Source organism: Gallus gallus, chromosome 4 (assembly GCF_016699485.2).
Source record: "Gallus gallus isolate bGalGal1 chromosome 4, bGalGal1.mat.broiler.GRCg7b, whole genome shotgun sequence".
In the NCBI taxonomy this organism is placed as follows: domain Eukaryota; kingdom Metazoa; phylum Chordata; class Aves; order Galliformes; family Phasianidae; genus Gallus; species Gallus gallus.
The window spans coordinates 34,893,913-34,907,824 of NC_052535.1; the positions used below are offsets into that span (position 1 = coordinate 34,893,913).

Sequence of the window (13,912 nt, forward strand, 5' to 3'; positions counted from 1 at the left end):
TGGGATAGGGTACTGTAAAAAGCATCATTCATATCAACTGCTTCCCTACTGTCCAAGGGTTCTCACAGCATTTTAAGCAGCATTTTTTTAAGGATAAAGTGAGGACAAACAGTTTTAAGTTAAACACCATTAGAAACTCTTTGTTTCCAGCTCCTAGCAAAGAGCAACCTCCTGGCAATACATATATATTTACACTACGTATATTTGATGGAATATCTCCTAAAAAGCTCTTGAAGCCTCTTCTAAGAGTGATGAAGGAATCTCCAGGAAAAGGTGACTTTTTCAAACGACATAAACCACCATTTTAATTTTTTATTGGGACTGATAACTGAAGCTGTGAGCCATGATGGAGTCTTCCAAAAGGCTGCAGTCCTTGTCTTTTTTTTTTGTTTTACAATTTTCTGTTCTGGATGTATGCACTTCCAGCACCGTGATCCTTAAGTTGTGAGCATCTTCATGGACTTTATATTGCTAAAACTGCCTATATTTCCTTTGGTTACACCGGTGAATACTTCACAGAATCAGTCATATTCATGCCAAGATGCCACAAGGACAGCTCAAGCTTTCAGCAACTGCAGTGATAATAAGAAAAATGAAACCTTATTATGAACAAAATCCACTGCATAAAGTTTGCAAATATTTCTTCATTTTCTTTTTAATGGTCTGTTACTGTCAAAAGGGAGCTAATACCTCCTATCCCATTTTAACAGGCTTTGCTTGGCATGCAGGTTCTTAATTCACTCTGGGTTCTGCCCTGCTGCCACAGAGAGAGGGCTCGTGTACACTTAATTTCCTGTCTGATTGACTCCTATCCAAACACTGCTGCTGTTCTGGCTAAAATACTTTAAAGGCTTTGGTAGCTTTTATAGGAGAATTTTTTTTTTCTTTTCCCTAACAAAATGAGTCTTAGTACATACAACACATGAGATGAGGTATCCTGGAGCGAGTAAGATCCTAACTTGCTTACTCAAGTGACACTGCATGCATTTAAATATCTTTCTAGGAAAATCTAAAAGGGTATTTGCCAGAATAAGGGAATATCAATAGTTCCGTGCTTTCTACTTCACAGGCTGGGTAGTGTTTATTCACAGGTATTCAGCCCAACATTAGCTTCTGTAATGCGAACTGTTGCTGTGCTTCACTATAACCTTGAGCTCTGTCATTCAGCTCATTTCTGCTTAGCACTCAGTGCAACAAGGATGTCAGGGCACGAGAGTATATGTATAATTTTACTCACTTTTCAACAGTACGGGGAAGTAACGATGATTTGAACAGGATCTGGAAAACGCATCCTTACAAACCTGCAGGAAAGGAGACAATGTGCAGGCATGGTTCAGCCAAAAACTTTTGTGCCAATATTTAAATAATATGTCAATGCAGGACAAAAGTTCCCACCTGCTGTTATTTCATGTGATTCCATTGCTATAACCGTGAATGCTTTTCTTTCTCTCCTAAAACAGAGCTAGCATTCTCTTTCCAGTAGACATTCTACAATGCAACTTCCAATTAGAAGAAAATTTTTGGAACACATAGGAGGCTCAAAACAACACAAGCTGAGAAGTTAAATATTTCCTTAATGAAATAGTGGGAATGATAACTCACTGAGCTAATTTCTCATAACTAGCTTTTGGATATAATTACACTTATTTCCCTCTGATTTCTAAGTAGTCAGTTTAAAAAAAAAAAAATCAGAACTCTACACATTGTTTTCCTACATGGCAAGCAATGGTAAACACTGATTTTAGGATCAATGAGTTGTTAGTCAAGACTGATTTCATCCCTTTGTCATTTGACTAGGCCACCAGGGTATGGTTTACTGGAGACTATTTCTTCATGACTGTTTCTGAGAAATAGTGTCTTTTCCTTTCCTGTAGTTTAAGTATCAGATCACATGTTCACCTGAGTTGAACCTGGTATACCATTTTTTCTTGTTCTTAACTGCTAGGAAATAGAATGGGTACTCAATTTTTAAATGGTGAGGTAGTAGATGATGCTTTCCCCCTGTACTCAGCCCTGATGACACTGCAACTTGAGTACTATGTTCAGGTTTGGGCCCCTCACTACAAGAAAGACACCAAGGCTCTTGACCACGTCCAGAGAAGGCTAACAAAGCTGGTGAGTGGTCTGGAGCACAAGTCATAGGAGGAGCAGCTAAGGGAACTGGGGTTGTTCAAGCCCAGAGGAGACTCAGGGGCGACCTTATAGCTCTCTACAACTACCTGAGAGGAGGTTGTGGTGAGGTGGGGGTTTGCCTCTTCTCCCAGGTAACAGTGATAGGACAAATGAGAATGGCCTGAAGTTGTACAAGGGGAGGTTCAAGTTGGATATTAGGAGAAACTCTGATAGGCTGATCAGGCACTGGAACAGGCTGCCCAGGAAGATGGTTCAGTCACCGTCCATGGAGGCGTTCAAGAAACATGTAGATGTGGTACTTTGGGACACTGTTTAGAGGGCAGTATTGGTGGTAGGCAGTCAGTTGAACTACATAATCTTGGTGGTCTTTTCCAACCTTCTATTCTATGTTCACCTCTCCAGTGACAAAAAATATAATATTAAAATAATTTATTAGGTTGCCTTTTTTGACTTACAGCATTATAAGTCAATCACAATTCGTATTCTTTAGCACGTAGAAGAAACAAATGCAAAACTAAATGTTAAATGAGAGCGTATAGGTTATGTAATTCCCTTCAGGTCACAGACTTCAAAACTAATTATTTTCACAATGCGTTTGCTCCTTCCAGTAGCCTGAACTGACACTCTTGGTTCATAACCAGGATTTTCAAGCAAGCAAATAGATTGCAGGGGTATGAGGTAAGTAGATCTTTTGTATTCCTGAATCATTTTTCATCCCTACAATTTAGTAAGAATAATAGATTCTTCAACGAGTGCAACAAAATCTCTGTAGTCTGCAAAAGGTTATCTATTCCTATCTCATCCTCTGTTCTAAGAAACATTAGTGCAAGATCTATGGAACAAAAAAGTAAAATCCAGAAACTGTAGGTGACAGCCATTTGTGAGTGCTCATATTAGAGTGATTTATTTATAGCGAGTGGTTCTGAAAGCAAGAGAAAAGGAGAACAGGTTTTTGTAAGGGCCTTAAGGTGTCTGAATTATCTACATAAAAATGAGTTTTCTATTCTTCATCTTTTAAATATTCTTTAAAAATAAATGCATAAATTGTAATTATTCAAAATACATAGTATACACAATTTAATAATTCTAATAAAGCCTATTAGATTTTTATAAAATTTATTTTTATATACAACATACTAAGTGTATATTGTATACTACGTGTATATTTGTATATAATATGTATAAACAAAAAGAGTCTCAAGAAAAGTCCTCACCTGTTTTGGAAAACAGTACCTATTAAAAAAAAAAGGGAACTCAATAACCATTCCTATTTCATTTGAGACAGCAGAGACTTTTGCAACACACTCTGCTTTGAACATCTTCAATGCTGGAGAAAGAGGTGCAAAGCTCAAGAAAGGGATATTGCTTTTTCTTTGTGTCTCTCTCATAAACTCGCAGAAGAAAAATCCTGAAGTCTGGGAAAACACATAAGGCTTCTTCATAAACACAGGTCAACTCCTTAAAAATCACAGAGGGTTGTATAAGCTGAATAAAATCCAATTCCTCTGAAAATTCAGGTTTAGGAACTTCAGTTAAGAGCAGTCAATGTTCTTCTGGGGACTTTATTATTTGTACAGCAAAAGGCTGCTAACTCCAAGCTCTGGTCCTGCAAAACAATTAAATGCATGCTTAAACCACTGTGTCTGCTCATGTGCCTTGCTGAAGCACAAACAGTGTAGGCAGTTTTCAGGTCCATTGCCCAGTGGATTGATGGTTTTAGAATATCCCACGAGAACTGCAGAAAATAACATTCTTCCAAGCAGACCAAAAAAGAGGAAAATGATTTGTTTTCCAGGGCAGGAAGGGAAACGAGTAGAAATACAGTAAGAACTGGGACTGCTGGACTTGAATGGTGCGTCACAGCTGTGGGCCTGTTTTCTGTGCTAGCAGGGATTATGAATGACTTGTTGAAAGAAGAGTGGCTGCTGCAAAACAGTGGAGCAAATTTAATTCAGCCATTTTCCTCACTTTTCATTAGTGTGATACTGAATTCACACCAGACTAGGAAAGATCAACAAGTATGACAATAAGGGTCAAACATGAGCTGAAGAGGAAGTACGTCACACTGTCATGCCTTGTAATTACCCATGTACCACATCCACACCTTGGTTGTTGTCCAGCTACGTCCAGCCTATCTTCATGCTTAACAGGCAGTGAACGAATCACCCCCACTCCTGCTGATCAGCTGGCACTGCAGGAGGAGGGTGCTTGGTGCCCAGTCTTTAGCTCTATGCGCCAGGTCCATAAAAACAGAGTTACCTTAATTGATTTTTTTTGCTCTGAAATCACAGAGCAGTTTAAATACACACACACACAAGTTTATACCAGCCTGCCTAGAATCTCTGCATAGCTAGGGGATCTGCAAGAGCTGATCCTTATCAGCACAGCAAACTAACACAGGTTCAGGTGCTAAGGTGTCCCTGCACTATTATCTTCTCTTTCAACATCAACACTCAATCCACTGTTGTTTGAAAAACAGGGAACTGGATGAATAGTAGAAAAGGGGACTTGAAAACAAGTTGGTTTTTTTTTTTTTTTTTTTTTTTTTGCTATTTCATAGAGGACAAGGAAGTGTTAGTCTTCACAACAGGTTTGCATAGTTATTTCAGAAGTACAGATTTGCCTGATATACAGGGAAATATTACAAGAATAAATATCACAAGAGACAAATTAAATGGAGAAATACTGCTAGGACATTGTATAGGAATGCACTAATTCACTGTCCTAGAAAATTTAGTTCAATAAGACGGACACTTTTTTCTGCCTCTGCCTTTTCTCCACAGTGAGTAGAAATATATAATTTTGTCTAGTTTCATTATGGGATGTAATCACTCTCCCTTTCATACACACAGGCATGCACCAGCAGAATGTCACATTAATCTCTGCCTCTCTTCTCTGCCAAAGTAGACCTATTAAATGTGAGATTTTTTTTTTTTGTCTTTTTAAAACAAAGTAGAGGGTGCCTTGCCCAATTTATAGAAAAATGCATATGTTTATTTTCCCTGTTTAGTAGCCTTGTTTTAAGGATACTTTTCTTTTTCACAATATAAAGAAAATAAAGATATTTTCTTTTTCACACCTTTCTAAGTTGTTAGAGTTGAGGTACCAGTTTGAAGGTCTTTGTATGACATGCAGTGGAAGACTGTTTATTATTAAGGACTGTAGTTTCTCTAAATAAATCATAATAATATAATTATTATTTGGATATGAATAAGAAACCACATTTAAGAAATGTTATTGTTAAATATTTTATTAAATTAATATTAAATAATATTTAAGAACTATATCTACAAAGTACTACTAGTACTGCCTAAAGGCCCAGCATTAAGTTAAAAAATAAACCCTTCATTGTCCTATTTGCCACGTGCCTCCTGGAGGTCTGCAAAGTTTCTGCACATTATGATTTCTACCAGCAAAATCCTAGTGCAATAAAGATGAAGGGCAGAGCCTTGAATTGCCCAGACCCCACAGGCAGACCCCACATTTCCATGCCCCTGGTTTTTAGTGTATGTATGGGCATGTATTCTGACAAGGTAAGTTTCACATTAAGGCCATATGATGATCCTCTGCAATGCATTTCTCTTTTAACTACTGATTTAACAGTTGGGAGCTGCCAGAAACCCAAGTTCTTCTCCTTCCCCTTTGTGAGACAGTTTCACACTGCACAGATCCCTATCACTATTTACAACAGAATTTCCTTGACTTCTCCTGGTGTTCCTGGTAATTACAGTCAATGGACAGGAAGACTTTGCGTTCATTGCTTATTCAAGCATTAGGCAAGACATAGGAACCACGTGGTGACAGCAAGAGACAGTGTCAAGAACAGGTAGTGTTTTGTAGTAACTCTGCATCAATAAGGATCCAAATCTAGAATACTTCCCTTCTCATCCCACCTTAGCATGAGTGCAGCAACCAGTCAGCTGTCATCATTCTTGCCCTCCTGAGCCAATAAAGAAATAAATCAGTGCTATGCAGCATCTTCAGAAGTTACTGAAAACCTTGAAGGTTCAGCACCTGAAATACTGTATTAAATATAAATATTTGCATCTTCAGAATATTCCCTCTGAAAAAAATCTTGATTTCCATCTTCAACTGTATGGGCACAGCTTCATTCAGCTTTCTAACTACTAAATGACACCATTATCAAACAAGCTTTGTTGAAACTTTAGTTAGCTCAACTGCTTACCAAAAGTAACGAGAGAGATAAAGGATTTCTTCTTGAAGTGAATGCTGCATATGAACTCAGGGATTTGTTCATTTTAACTGTAATTAAATGAGTGGAGGGATAGCAGGGCTAAATCATAGTCCTTCATGGTTTTTTTTCCATTACATAAAAAAAGAATAACTATTGACCTGTAGCTAAAATATATCAGCATGTTCAGCTCTCTAGTTATACATACAGAGAAATGAAGCTGTCTATGTGGTGTATTCAGAGCCCATCCATTGGAATAGCATTGCAGAATTCTACGAAGTCAGTACAGAGTTAGAGCTACCACTAACTTTGGGAAAAAAAAAACGGGGCAGGCATTTATTATTTTATGCATTTATGCATAAGTAGATTAATATCCAATTTCGGGGATTTAGATTTGCAGCACTGGAGGCTGTTCCAGTGTTAGAGAACAGTGGTCTCACTCTGTGAACCTAAACACATTTTATAAACCGTAGAGAGTAAGTTACTGCTATTCTTTAGTAGATCGACAGTGAGCCCTAGAATAGCTTGAACTTATTTACCTGATTTAACAATCACACAATAATAGAGAAAGAAACATTATATGGAGTACACGCTTTTTCCAACTAGTTAACAATGTATTAGATAATGAAACCAGATGTAATGCTATAATATGATGGAAAGAACAGCAGTAATAGTGAAGCAGCACAATCCCAGACGGCAGCAAATATGAACAAGCCCAGATGTCGCAGCCATAGATGCAAAAACAAAGGAAGAAAAATTGCTTACTTTCAGAAGGCCTCTGGTAGGCAGGAACCTCCAGCAAGAAATCCTTGCCTCCACTGCCAACCCTTAAATGAGGTTTGGGAAGGGGTGGATCCTGGCTACACCCCTTCTGCTCACTCAAGTACATTGCATGCACCTGAGCTCCCCTGGGTTGGCCCTGCCGTCCCACCAGGTGCTCAATCACTGCTTCAGGCTGTGAGTTAGCATTTCTGCTACACCAGATTAGAACAAATGTGAGTTCAGAGAATTAAGCACTGGTATTGAAGACATTAGAACAAAGGACAGATTGGTATAAAATAACAAACGATTCTTTTCCTTCTCACAAGCAGTTTTAAGGCAGATTTTTATTCCTACTTCTTATCTATAGACCAAATGGTATTTCTTATTGTAAAGCAAGAGTATTCAAAGCTGGATTTTTTTCTATTGTCCTGTTTCATACCCTTAGTCCTGAAGCACTAGTGGTGTCAAATCAGGTTCATCAGCATTCTCCAGAGTTTTTTTTTAATTACCATTTGTCTTCTTTCTTTCTCTTTACTATTCTGTTAGCTCTGTGAGCTACATCCTGCTCCCAGCTCCATTTCTGTAGTTCTGCAGCTGTCCATTGGAGTCACCGCTACAGATTCATTTACACTACTTGTCCATGTTTGGTTATAAACAGCACTGCAAACTCTTAAATGAATATTTTGAGTTTTCCATGGGCTTCAGCCCAGGTGGTACCACCTTAATACAGGCATCTGTTGGCTCTGGCTCATGCCAGTTGCATACCACTGGTCTACTATAAGCCTTTGTGGAAAGGAAAGGCTGAACGTCGTTGAAATTGGAAATTATGTTTTAAGCTGCTTAAAAACAGCATTGCTAAACACTGACAAAGTTGTCATTAAAATCAATCTTCCATTCTTTCTCATAGGAGTAATAACAGCAGTTTTGCTTCTCAGCCTCAGCTGCCACTGAGCCATTTCAAAGCTCTGACGTACTGTTGCCATTTGTATGACCAATCCTGTCAGTAGCCGAGAACGCAGGACCACCAGAGATAGCCGGTTGCTTCCAGACTTGAAACTGCAGTATAAGTGACAAAAGAGCCATCACACTGTCCATCAGGATGACTCCTTCCAGGGTACATTTCTAGTTACTGAAGACATCTTAGAAAAAAAAAACACAACAATTTTTCTCTTTCCTGCCCACCTCCAATAGATTATAGCATTGCTGAAGTGTCTTGCGTACATGAAGCCACGACATGCTTTCTTATAGTATTTACTCCTGGACTCTGCTTTTTCCATGCTGATTGGCAGAGCTTTTGCAGTAAGGCAGATCCACTCTTCCTTTTGCTTAAATCAGAAAATTCCTGTTGTGCTGAATACCTGTAAAGAGCATCCAAAGCATTTCTGTCAGTTCACCACCTTTGGCTGTACCAGGAATCTCAGAAATCCTGACCTGGCAGGAGGGAGGGCTGTCTCTCAGCCATTACGTGAGCCTTCATTAGACTGAAAGATGCTGAGTAAGAGACTGCACAGACTCCTCATGCCTTATCACAAGCTGGGACTGTTGAACTGATGATCTTGCGGAGTCTTCATCCTGTTATCTGTCCATCATGCTGAAGAAGTACGCACAGAGATCTCAGCATTGACTTCTGGCCAAGGAGAGTCTGCTCCTTGTTATCAAAAGGGGAGAAGTGGGGATTATGAGGAAGTAACCAACTCTGTCATGCTGCCCTGCCCTTGGATGACCTCATGTGGGTCTTTCCCCTCATTGCAGCCCATCTGCCTAGAGGAACTGAGACCAGATCCCAGCCATTTTCATCTTCACACTGGCTCAGCAAGATGGAAGAGGCACAAACAGCCTCGCCAGTGTTAAACTTTTAGAGAAACTATTTAACTAGAGACCTTGCCCTTTAAACAGTTGACTATTTCATAGTTCAACAGGCCTATGCTTTACCATCAGATGGACAAAGAAAAAAATGACACTGAAAGAAAACGTCACCCACCCTCAGTAGCAATCAAATTGTTGACATCCTCCCCCCCCCCCCAGTAACTTCTACTTTCATTTAAGTGAACTAATATGTAGACAATGTCTTTTCACTTTTTACAGGGGATAGGCTTGCAGCTGGGAGGACTTTGAGTCCTAGCTAACTGGAGTCTTAGATTCAATATCTTCCTATTGTTTTTTTGTTAGGTTCAGACCTGGAGGGCTTAATTGTAATTTCTGTTTACTCACTTCTGTTTTTCAGTTGGAAGCTGGGTACTTTATTGCAGACGATGGTGATCCCACCAGCTCAAGCATACAGCAGTTTAACTCACTGTGCTTCTGAATGCTGAGAGAAGGTAGTGCTGCAAAAGAGTTATACAGTTATTACTAAATCCTGGAAAGTTTCAGGCATTCTTGTAAGCCATATTTTGCTCATTTCGAAAGAAAAAGAAAGGCATATAATTCACCTCCAGTTTGCCATACTTGACTGTATTACTGGTGATGTTTGAACACGTTTAAGATCTTTCCCCAGCTGCCCTTTCCAAATATAAGCCAAAAGGTTCATATTTGTTCTTTTTCTTTCCCCACTGTAAATATTATTGTTTGGTTGTCTGTGTGTCTTGCTCTGACTAAAACATCCTTAGCAGTAGCTTCCTCAGACAATAAAATTTTATTTAAGATACTGAGATATAAGATATGAAAATAATCTGAATCCACTGACTCTAATTAACATATGGTGATCTTAAGAAAATCTTGTTCCTACCATGTTTTATTGTGATATTAAAGGCATTTTCCTCTCCCTTATTAAGACTAAACAGAAAAGATATTCTGTTATACCATGCTGGGTACTCAATCTAGTCTAAATATCAAGCTATAATAGTTAATCAAAACTGCTACAGAAACACATATTACCTATTAATTTTGGGCACAAACTACATTGTCTCTGATCCTTTTAGTATGGGACAGCTGCATCTCAGCCCAAAGACTTCTCCTCATTGTGCAAAATTGATCCTTTCTTGCTTTTGACTAAGAATTATACATCTTTGAATGATCTTCTGCATGTGTGGAGTATCCTTCTAAATACCAGGGCTTCTGTGGAAAGATAATGAGAAATGTTCTCTGTACCAGGATCAGCACTGCTCCACACTTGCATTAAGACCCGCTGAAGGAAGTGCTTCTGCCAGGAGGAGCAGATAAACTGGAATACTTCCAGGAGCTCTGGCAGGTCAGTATTATTTTAAGATGCTGATTACAGCAGGTTATCAGTATATATTGCAATATACCACTGTTATTCATTAATCTTTGACCTGTATTTTCCTTTGGCTATTGTTATTAGGAAATTTCTTGTCTTTTAGCTTTTTTTTTTTTTTTAACATTCATACATGCTTGAGGGAGGATTCAGCTGAGAAACTGTTAGCCAAAAAGGAATTGCAACTCATTAGTATTTTCAATAAAATGAAGATGCAGACCCTCCTGGAGATAATGCTGGCTTTGCACAGGATCAGCTGAGGAAATTATGAGGTCAAATATTTTGCCTGGAAAAAATTGGAGTTAATCGTGACAGAAATCTTACCACCATCTCAGCAACCGCTTAGCTTTCTCCCTCTTTTTAGTCACCTGTGTGATACGAATCATTACCCAGGCTTTCACCCATATATGCAGTGCAACAGTCTTTCAATAGAGCGTAATTAGCTTGGAAAGAAAGTTCTCTTGCCTCTACTTTTATGGCACACAAACAAGTCTTGGAATGAAGCCAGCCTGCCTCAATGAGAAAATATCCTCATCTGCAGAAATGAGGGGAAAGTCGGAAGGGACTGTATGAATAGATAATTTCCTCCTATCCTAACAACTGAATCAATCAGTCCTAACATCTTCTCTTCCAGCTTACATTTCAGACACCTATCTCCAAGTCTGTTTCTGTATGTTACTGTATGTTTTTTTATCTTGTGATGCCACTGATATTTTGTTTTCCTTGTATTTACCTCTGTTTACTTTAACTCCTCTCCTTTAGTCTTGCCAGGTGTTTTCCTACCTTACTTTTCTCTTTCTTGTGTGTCCTTATCATAGCTTTTATACTTAACAAACATTATTATCACATTATAGACCCCCTGGTAATGGGGATTTGAATCTCTTCAGGAAGAGACCAAATAACCAGTCTTAGAAAAGTGAAACAAACTTTTTTTCTTTACCCCACTTCTCTAGCTTTCCTTGGGGTAAAATTCCAAGCAGTGCAGTACAAAGACTGTGACTGCTCTTTACACCAATGGGACAAATCTGCTGAGCCAGCACTCTTGCAGAGGTCTCAGTCTGAGCCTTTAATACCACTGAGGCCAAAAGGATGTACAAATGCCAGCCTGAAAAGTCTTCCAAAAAGCTTTAGTTTGACAGGAACCCATCTCCCTCCCTGGACGATGACTCTTAAATCCGAGTATTTCTGCACTAAAAACTTGTTGCTTCAGCTCAAACCACGCAAACTTACAGGTCCGCTTCCAGGTGTTCTGGCAAGCACTATTTAAAATCTAATTAATGTCATAGCGGCCTTTGCTCTGACGTGATTCCATGAGCAAACAAGTCAACTGTGAAAATGCATCCTTGTTGCTAGCTCTTTCTGACAGGTGTCACATTTACTTGACTAGAGTGGCACAAAGGACTTGCAGAATAGTTGAGAAGATGTTTATTTAATTTATGAAGAATAAGAAAGAAACAAATAACAATAATGCACCTTATAAATCATCATTTTAGAAATCTGTAATGACTCTTTTTTCAACCTCCCCTTTTAAGTTAAATATCCAACACTTTGGTTGGAAATGCCATCTGAACAGCTACTGTAGCTCACAACAACTGTATGAATTATGAAGTAGTAGCCACAGTATTATTTATCACTTGCATTTTAAGGCTTTAGCCAGTCATCTCTGAGGGTGTTGAAGGTAAAACTTCAAAGGATGACTGAAATTCATTGTTTTACAAAATTACACTTAACGATAGAATAGCATACCTATCAACTGCACGCTTTCATGTTACTCATTACTAAGTTTTCATTTAACAGCTGTAACAACAGACAGGTGCAGACTGTTCATTTAACAGTGGGCAAGCATCACATGAATTGAATAAGATATCACAAACACATGTTTAGGGTTTTATTGGCAGATAAAGTTTAAATAATTTCCAATATAACAGAAAATAAAAACTACCTAATAACAGCACAGGAAAAACTCTCTGGGCTAGCAAAGGAGCATTGCAGCAGCTGACCATGTGATCCTCATTTTTTTGCTGTAACTGAGGAAATTCATCATAATGACAGACACACTTGAGAGAAGAGCCATAGTTTCTCTTCCATTCACATATCCATGGAGCATGTATTAGACACAAAGCTCACCCAGCCCTCTTCTACACAAATGTATGGTTATTATCCGGCATTGAAAGCATAGGAAGCCAATCAGATTGTGGATTTGACAGCATACATACTATTACTTTTCTTCTGCTTTCTGTTCTGGATGAACACTCTGAATTGGTTTCTTCTAAAGCAAAATGTTTTCACTAGCAACTGATGTGTTTCCTCCACTGATATTTGACAAAGAGAAATGCTTCAGGCTTTGCATGGATGCATTTTCCAGTTCTGGAAATGGTTCAATATTTTATTATTCTGAGGAATGTCTTTATGCTCCTCAGGAACGACTGACTGATCAGTTATCCCACCTTCTCTAAAGATATTCAGTCACTCACAAGCCTACCTCTTATTTACATTAGAAGCACTGCATTTCCTGAATTAAATACATAATTACTTTAGGAATTGAAATAATTCAATATTGCGTTCTCACAGTGTTTTGTAGACAAAACTGAAATCTGGTCATGGAGATTCTGCTTTTCTGTTTTTCAGCTCTGAAACATCTCCCAGAGATTAAACCTTGCCTTGGTGTAATCTGAGGATGGAAGGAAGGAAATAAGGAATTAGAGACCTCATGACTACATACAAAATACAAATGCTACAAATCTTCATTCATTACACAATACAAAAAATAAAACGTGAGCCAATAAAGGTGATAAGAGCGGTGAGTTTAACTTGATAGACAGAAACACTTCCCTCTACTACATGTGGCTGAAGAGTAGCTTTCTCCCCCACAGGAAAGCCAGATGTTAGAGACCTTTCAGAGACTACAAAGGACATGCTTGAATTTCGGCAATATCCGTGTTCACACCAATACCCCTAGAAAGCCTTTAGTTTTTGCCTACAGCATATCTCATCTCTGACCACTAGAGAACAGGATGGAAAACAATTATGTCATATTTGTTTGCTTTGAGGATGTCTAGCTTTTTTTTTCTGTGGGAAATCTCAAGAACTTCCAGGTAGGAGTTGTTGGCCACCTTTAGCCTGATGGCTGCTCCACTGAAAAAAATCTCATGTTGTCTCCCTCTGTTCTATTCAGAGCATTTCTAGAGATGAGTTTTTTTTACAGAAAGAAGGAAGGAGCACAAGTGTCCATATTGCACAGTGACTATACTGAAAGATGAATGTTTACAGGGCTGGAGCTTCAACGGGTCCCAGAGGGAGAATTCTGTTCACATTTTCATTGGAATCTCAGAGAAAATCCTTAGCCATGGTAAGCTCACAAAAAAACATTTCCTCAGGTGAAATTCTATTGACAATTATTTTTTTCTTGTCAGAGGAAAACACAAGGGATAAAAATCCTGACAATATTGAAACATGACATTTTTCATAATAACCCATTTTACAGAACACTTTAGTTCTAAACACTTTATTTAACAATTTTCAGTTATATAGCAGAAAACTGACTCTGTTTCAGAATTACTTTTCTGTCTAATGTGAAATTTAGTTAAGAAATCTCAAAACCCACAGCCGATCGC

At 38.5% G+C, this 13,912-nt stretch overlaps 2 long non-coding RNA genes across 2 annotated transcripts in view; one reads left to right on the forward strand and one right to left on the reverse strand.

The window, feature by feature from the left end:
• The window catches only part of LOC121110592, a 33,510-nt gene extending 24,095 nt beyond the window's left edge, over positions 1-9,415 (forward strand). Inside the window, exons 4-5 of the long non-coding RNA XR_005859648.2 lie at positions 2,742-2,811; positions 9,312-9,415. This is a non-coding gene — a long non-coding RNA (uncharacterized LOC121110592). The remainder of the gene's footprint in view (positions 1-2,741; positions 2,812-9,311) is intronic.
• On the reverse strand, positions 258-11,215 carry LOC107051768. The gene is made up of 6 exons (XR_001463638.4): positions 10,623-11,215; positions 9,299-10,141; positions 7,091-8,735; positions 3,348-3,739; positions 1,238-1,301; positions 258-572 (listed from the first exon to the last, which is right to left on the reverse strand). It is a non-coding gene; the product is annotated as an uncharacterized LOC107051768 (long non-coding RNA).
• Positions 11,216-13,912: the final 2,697 nt, after the last annotated feature.